This window comes from Nicotiana sylvestris, chromosome 6, assembly GCF_000393655.2.
Source record: "Nicotiana sylvestris chromosome 6, ASM39365v2, whole genome shotgun sequence".
Classification (NCBI taxonomy): domain Eukaryota; kingdom Viridiplantae; phylum Streptophyta; class Magnoliopsida; order Solanales; family Solanaceae; genus Nicotiana; species Nicotiana sylvestris.
This window is the reverse complement of record NC_091062.1, coordinates 136,728,900-136,736,552: the sequence shown is the minus strand read 5'-3', so window position 1 is coordinate 136,736,552 and position 7,653 is coordinate 136,728,900.

Sequence of the window (7,653 nt, the reverse complement as noted above, 5' to 3'; positions counted from 1 at the left end):
GTAACCAAAGTACGTAACCTCAAGGTAAAGTTTGATCAGCATACACTCAACACGTACTTGGGCTTCGAGGATGTTGAACCGAAAGAGTATTTGGAGAAGTGTGCAATGGGGGACGAAGTCCGACCTTGGTTAACTGAGTTTCTAGCACCACCAGGGCCACCACCACCATGGATTGCCGTCAGAGTTCCCATTCAGCGAAACACTTTGAGTTTTGAGGCAAAGGGTTGGCAGACATTTGTGTTCAGCACATTGGATCCGTGCGAGAACAAAACTCACCTTCCCATTCCTCGAGCAGTTCTTGTGGAATCTATTATGGTCGGGTACCCAATTAAAGTGGGTGTTGCGATGTCGACAAACATCTCAGTGATCACACGGCAGGATGAGTCGTCCTACCTGAATCCCAACACTATTACAAAATATCTTATTGCTGCAAAGGTAGAGCCAAGGGATTTTGACACGAAGGTGAAGCCGAATAAGCCTTTTACTTGGTACTCACTGATGGACACGAGCAACCCGAAGAAGAAATTTCTGCCTCCTACCACCACAGGTCAGTCTGATGAGCCAGCAGTGGTAGCTCCTGAGACAGTTGATATTCCATTCACTTTGGCTGTGCCTTCCTCCAGTGCCGCAGCTATGCCTCGGCCATCATCCATAGCCACAACCACTTCCTCCTGATAGTATTGAATTATGCTCCCAAAACTAATGAAAATATGTAAATTGCAGGAAAGTTGGAAGTTTGGTCTCCCATGACGAAATCCAACTCAAAAAGGAGTCTTCTGTCATAAGGAAAAAAAACGGGCGCAGAATCAAAGAAGTGCAGTCCACAGAAGAAAGTGCGGACCACAGAATTCCATCTGCGGCTGCAAACCAAGTACAAGCACCCAGTAGAACTTTAGTTAATGTGCGGACTGCACATGAATTGTGCGGCCATAGAACAGGTTTTTTACTAATAAATGATTCCAAGTTCAGAGAGTGTGCAAAAGACTGAGTCCTGAAGCCTTGATGAAGTGCGGACCGCACAGGAATTGTGCGGTCGCAGATGATACTTCGCATCTGCAGTCTAGAATGTACAGCTACAAAACCCACTCTCCTACCAACTAAAAAAATCTGCAGACGACACATGGAATTGTGCGGCCGCTGAACCTCCCGAGCGATAGTTTTGTCAGCGAATTATGGCCCACTATAAATAGACGAGTTTCACAATGTTAGGTCAAGTTTGAAGTAAAAAGCTGTTGTAGCTGTTACCTTTTACCATTTTAGGAAGTTTTTGATTATTTTAGTGTTTAAACATTATACATCATCAATTTAATCTTTGATTGTGGGTTGTATTCATATTTCTTCTTTATTTTCTTCAACACCCACTATGAGTAGCTATATTTTTACTGGGGTTATGACCTAATCCTAGTGTGTAAACCTTATAGGTATTTAATTTTATGCTTGTTTATAATTAGGTGTTGATTATTTAGCCTAGTTCATGCTTTAATTTTAGAATTAATGGTTGCAAATCACCTTTATGGCTTAGTCTCTAAATGAGAAGGAGGGACCTAGTTTAGGATAACTTGGCTAACAAGGAATTGGGTTAATTGAGAGTTTGATTAGCCTAATTAAAGGGTTCAAACTAGAGATAATAAGGACCCGTCTTGAGCTCATATCAACTATTTTGTTTGATACCCATTGGGCTTGAGAAGCAAATTGGGCAAAATCACTCTTTGACCGAGAGGTAATGAGTGGATAACGAAGAGTTGAGAGCTATAAGACACCCCAATCAACAAAATAAGTATTAACATATTTAACTCATTAGGTGAACATCTAGGTCATGGTGACATCCCTAGGCTTTTTAAACTATTTGAAAAAACACCAAAAACAATCGTTCATTTCTAGTTATTTTCCTTAGCTTGCAATTATTAGAGTAATAGTAGAAGTAGAAATCAAAACTTTGTTGTGGAAGTGCAAATTTAGTTAGTCGATTCACTCTCATCAAGTGTATACTCCTAACACCCCTTATAACTCCCTGTGGATTTGACCCCAACTCATAGTTGGGTAATTTAAATTGCATATGACCGTATCATACCTCTTATCGAGGTGTGTTGTGGACATCATCAGTAACCAAATATCTTTAAATCAGAATAACTAGCAGGAATATCTGACCACATTTCCTCTGGAGTCTTAAAGTTAAGGATGCAGAAGGAGCACGATTGACAATATAACAAGTTGTAGAGATAGTTTCTGCCCAAAAGGCGTTTGTCAACCCAACATTTGAAATCATGCAACGAGCCCTTTCCAAAAGAGTTTTGTTCATCCTTTCTGCCACACCATTTTGTTGAGGTGGCATTCTCACAGTACAGTGTCGAGCAATTCCTTCATTCTTGCAAAATTTGTTGAACTCATCATTACAAAATTCCAAGTCATTATCTATTCTAAGCCGCTTAACATGTTTTTCCGTTTGCTTCTCAATCAAAACTTTCCATTGTTTGAAAGTTAAGAAAACATCACTTTTATTTTTCATGAAATAAACCCAAATTATCCTTGAATAATCATCAATGAAAGTTAATACATACCTGGCACCACCTTTTGATGGAGTACGTGAAGGACCCCAAAGATCTGAATGAATGTAATCTAAAGCACCTTTTGTTCTATGAGTTGCTGAAGATTTGAAGCTGGCTCTTTTCTGCTTCCCGAACAAACAATATTCACAGAACTCCATATTTTCGGTACTTTGGCCACACAAGAGACCTCTTTTGTTGAGGATGGAAACATATTTTTTCACTCATATTCCCCAATCACATATGCCACAATTTGGTATGTCAGAATTTGATTTATCTGATGTTGAAACTACAGCAACACCTGTAACTGTAGATCCCAATAGAGTATACAACATACCATATTTGCGTGCTTTCATGATCATAAGAGCAACATGAGAAACTTTCAGAACTCCACATTCACCTGTGTACTTGCACCCAAGAGATTATAGAATGCCCAAAGAGATGAAATTTTTCTTCAAGTCAGGAACATGTCTAACATCGGTGAGAGTTCTCACCACACCATCGTGCATTTTGATTCGGACTGTACCTTTTTCATTAACTTTGCAGGTAGCATTGTTGTCCATCAAGACAACTCCACCTCCAATAGATTCATATATGGTAAAAAAATCCCAATTAGGACACATATGATAAGAACAACCAGAATCTAAAATCCACTTATTGTTAGATTTGAAACTATTATTAGTTGCTAAAAAAATAGTTCCCCCAATATCATCAGCAGCTACACTTGCTTCGGTAATGTCAGTATTTTTGTGCTCACTTTTCTTTTCTTTATGCTTTTCTTTATTTTTCAACTTAAAGCATTCAGAAATAATGTGGTCTTTTTATGATGGTATTTGCACATGACACTTCTGTATCTGGACTTTGACCTTGATTTAGGCCTCTCACTATTTGAATATTTCTTATTGGATCTACCTCTTACAACAAGCCTTCTCCTTTGTTCCCACTAGTTTCACCCGTAATATCTCTATCTATTTGTTCTTTTGATTTCAAAATAGATTTGATATATTTATAAGAGATATTATTCGTTCCATAAAGTATAGTATCTCTTATATGTTTAAACGGCTAAGGTAAGGAAACAGGAATGGCTTGATCCTCATCTTTGATTTCAGCAGATATGTTGCTCAAATCCATAAGAAGGGAATCAAAAGTATCGAGACGTGTAAATATAGAGGTACCTTCAGCCATATGAAAAGTGTAAAAATTTTGCTTTAGGTAAAGCCTATTTCCTACCATTCTTTTCATATACAGGGTTTTCAACTTTTCCCATAAGCTGAGCTTTATGCGGCAACTTCACGCAAAACTTTATTTGAGAGATTTAAAATAATACATGTTTTTGCCTTTTTGTCTATGACAGTAAACTCCTCATCTGTCATTTTATCCGGCTTCTTCTCCATTCCTTGCAGTGCTTAATCTAAGCAATCCTGAATTATAATAGCTTCCATCTTTAATTGCACATTCCGAAGTTTGTACTTCAGTCAAATTTCTCAACATAAGTCTTTGTTAGAGTCATATTGGCTACTGAAACTAACCGATTAGATCCGGCTCTGATATCAATTTGTTAGGATCGGGAATACAGGTAGTGCGGAATTTAGCCAAACAACGTTATAATGATAATAACAAATACAATGCAATTTAATAACAATGGTAATTAAAGCATATAAAGAAGGCACCAATTTAATGTGGTTCAGTTAGTGTAACCTACGTCCGCAAGCGGAAAAGACCAATTTTACTACAGTAACAAGAGTACAAAAGAGAGTACAAAATTAGAGTAAATACTTTAATCAACCTAAAATATTCCAAGAGAATAACCTCACAAGATCACTCCAAAGAAAGGTTTAAACAAGTATTTTCTGACACTCAACTCTCTTACAAAATACTCTCAATTATTAAAGGAGGAGGAGAAAGAAATAAGAAATGAAAAAGTCAAATCTTGTTGTGTGTTTTTGGAATGAGCTGAGAGTGCTCATTTTATAGCCAAAATTGAAAGAATGGCTCGGCCAATAATTGGCCACATCTTCCTAAATTACAAGGCCATTTATTGACCAACAAGATACAAATATGAAAGTCAAATTGATGGCCACGTCTCACACACTTTATTGTATATATAATTAAACTATTTTTTAAAATAAAAAGTAGTACAATTTAACAAAATATCATCAAAGTCATAAACTATAAAATATCACTCAATTTTGCCTTATAATACCTAAGCAAAATTAAGTGCATTTTGGTTACTATTTCTCTCTCGAGCAATACAATATATAATTGAATAATAAATTAAGGCCATATAATTAACAACAAGCAAAATATAATTGAACAAGTAAATAATAAAAACAACTCAAATATAAATAAATAGAATCAATAATCCATCCCACAGTTGGTTTTATCAAAACCCTAGAGAATTTAGCTACTCATAGTAATATATGAAAATACAATACTATAATTCATAACCAATTAGAAAAAAAAAACTCATTGCCAAATTTTCTTGGCCTTTGCTCCTCGTGTGGTTCTTGTCTCCTCAGTAGTATTATGTCTCCCACAAAAACAGTTTAAAGGAGTATTTATACGAGTTAGGGCTCGCATGGGGCGTAACTTAACCAATCCAAGTTAAGATTGGAGAACTGGCAGTTGCATCTGGCCTCGTGCGACGCGAGGCCCATGGACGAGCCCCAATTCTTTTTTTTGTTCTTTCTTTCTTGCACTCCTCCGGAGCACCATAAACATAAGAGGGCCTCTCTTATAAAACTCTCATAGTAAAGGGTTAGTTCCGGAAGGGTTTATGCCTGGAACCCAAAAGCTATTGGAAGAAAACACACCCGAAGCCTTACTAAATTGGATGCAAAAAGAACGAACTTTGTGCAATACTTAAACAAAAGATCCTTTTTATTTATCAAACATGCCAAGCGACATAAGTACAAAGCTACAAAAGGAAAAAAACAAAAGAAACGAAAGCGAAAAGGCTAAACTTCATCATCACCAGAATTCAAGGGAAGAGAGGATCTACGACCGTGGGAGAAGTAGGCGGATTCGCGGCCGGCGCAAGATCTTAGCCTTCATCATCATTCTCTTCAAGTTCCTCCTCGGTTCCTGAAAATGCGGAACCCGCACTAGAAGAGTCAGTTGTACCAGGCTGAGTCGGGAGACGTTCTCGAGCAGTTAACTTCAATGTTCCGGCCTTGGCGATCTCATCGTTGATATCAATAACGCCCGTTTTGGCCTCTTCTAAGATTTTCCTCCTCATATGGTACATAAAGTATGTTTTTTCAATAATGAGGGAATCTCTTTGGTGCTGGAGTTTTGCTTTTAGCTGATCAACCTTGTTCAAAAGGCCGTCCCGCTCGGATCTAATGGCACTGAGGCTAAGATCGAGATCACATATTATAGTTATGTGAACCCTGATGTGATCCATGATCTTCTTATACCTATCTTCCATTTGAGCCCGCTTCTCCTCGGCAGCAACAACCTCTTAAGCTTTGGAGTTCAAAGCTTCCTCTAAATTATTTAATCGTTCAATGGAGGCAGACTCATGCTCGGTTGCAACAAGGGAAGCATTTTGAGACTCGACCCACTTAGCCTTTGAATCTTGAATTTGTGCATGTAGCTGAGTGGCTTCTTGACTGTGAACCATTGCCTCCTACTCATTGGCCGCTTCAGCAGTCTTCGCCTCTAATACCCGGAGACGCGCGACGAGTTGATTCCTCTCGGCCAACAGTTGATCCCACTAGGACATAAGTCCCTCTTTGCCAAGGTTCAATCTTTGAAGGCCCTCGAAAGTAAGGAAGTTGGCCTGCGAAACGAATATCAAAGTCAAAAAACCTGTTGTAACAGATGAATAGAAACAATCAGTAAGAGAATAAGTACGGTACCACTGCCGCATTATGCATGGTGTTATTCAACATACGTTCCCCTGAAAGGAAGTGTATTTTCTTCTTTTCTTTTTCTGAAGTCAGCGGCTTCAAATAGTTGGCGAGCTCCATCGGCCTAGACAGCAAGTGGCACTCTTTTGAGATCGAGAGAGAGACGTTCCTCCTCCCTCGGGGATCTACAAAAGGAGATGAATAGTTATTCCCTAAATTCCCATGGTTAGGGGACTGGGGAGAAGGGACATCCTCCTCTTGAACGTCTACGGCCAGTGGAGGAGATGTAGTAGTTGTTGGTGATGAAGGCACAACTAGTGTAAAAGGGGATGAAGTTGATGGTTTTGTAGGTTAGGAAGCAACTGTGAAAGAGGCAGTGCTAATTATTGATGCTCACCAACGAAAGGTAGAGAGGGCTCGATCTCCGACCTCATAAGTCTGGAGCAGCAATTGGGATCGGAAAAGGAGAGTCGGCACTCCACTAAATCCATTTATCCTAGAGCGCTCAAACCTCTCCCTTGGTTGAGGGTTCTAAGCTCTCCAGATTGAGCATTCTGTTAAGTTGATGAAGATCGTTGTCTCCTTTGTAGAGAAACCTCTCCATCACTAGCTTCCCCGTCATAGTCAATAACCATAGTGGCTTCGGCTGGCTCAGGCATGGCATTCTTCATTTTTTTATCCCCAACCGAGGAAGAACGCGACCTTTTTGGTTGCTTGTTCTCCAACTGGGGACTCCGAGAGAAAGCAGCTGCACCAGAAGCAGATATGAGGGTACCGCTCCGAGTGAGAGCCTCCTACAATAACCTCACAGCCTCTACAGGATCGGCCAAAACCTCCTCCTCAGGGTAGGAAACAGAACCTTGCGGGAGCCCTGAATCAAACAAAAAAGTATGGTTAGCAAGTTTCCTTATGTAAAAAGGCGAAAAACAAAAAGATCTAGTTTACCGTGGTTCTTGGCCTTCCACCCATATCTGGAGTCCAACTCATTCCACCGACGGGTCTCTGGCATAGTGATGTCCAGAATCCTCTGAACCCATCGATCCAGGCCTTCAACCTTTGATGGTATCCACCGAGTAGCTAAAATAACGAAAGGAAAATGATTAGCAGTGACATGGAACAACTTTTTTCGAAAAAAGAGGTAGATTTTAAACTTACGCGAACGATTCCATGATTCGGAAAAAGATAAAGTTGTGGCTGGGATGATATCCCTAGTAGCAATGACGACAAACCGCTCCATCCATCCACGTTCATTGTCA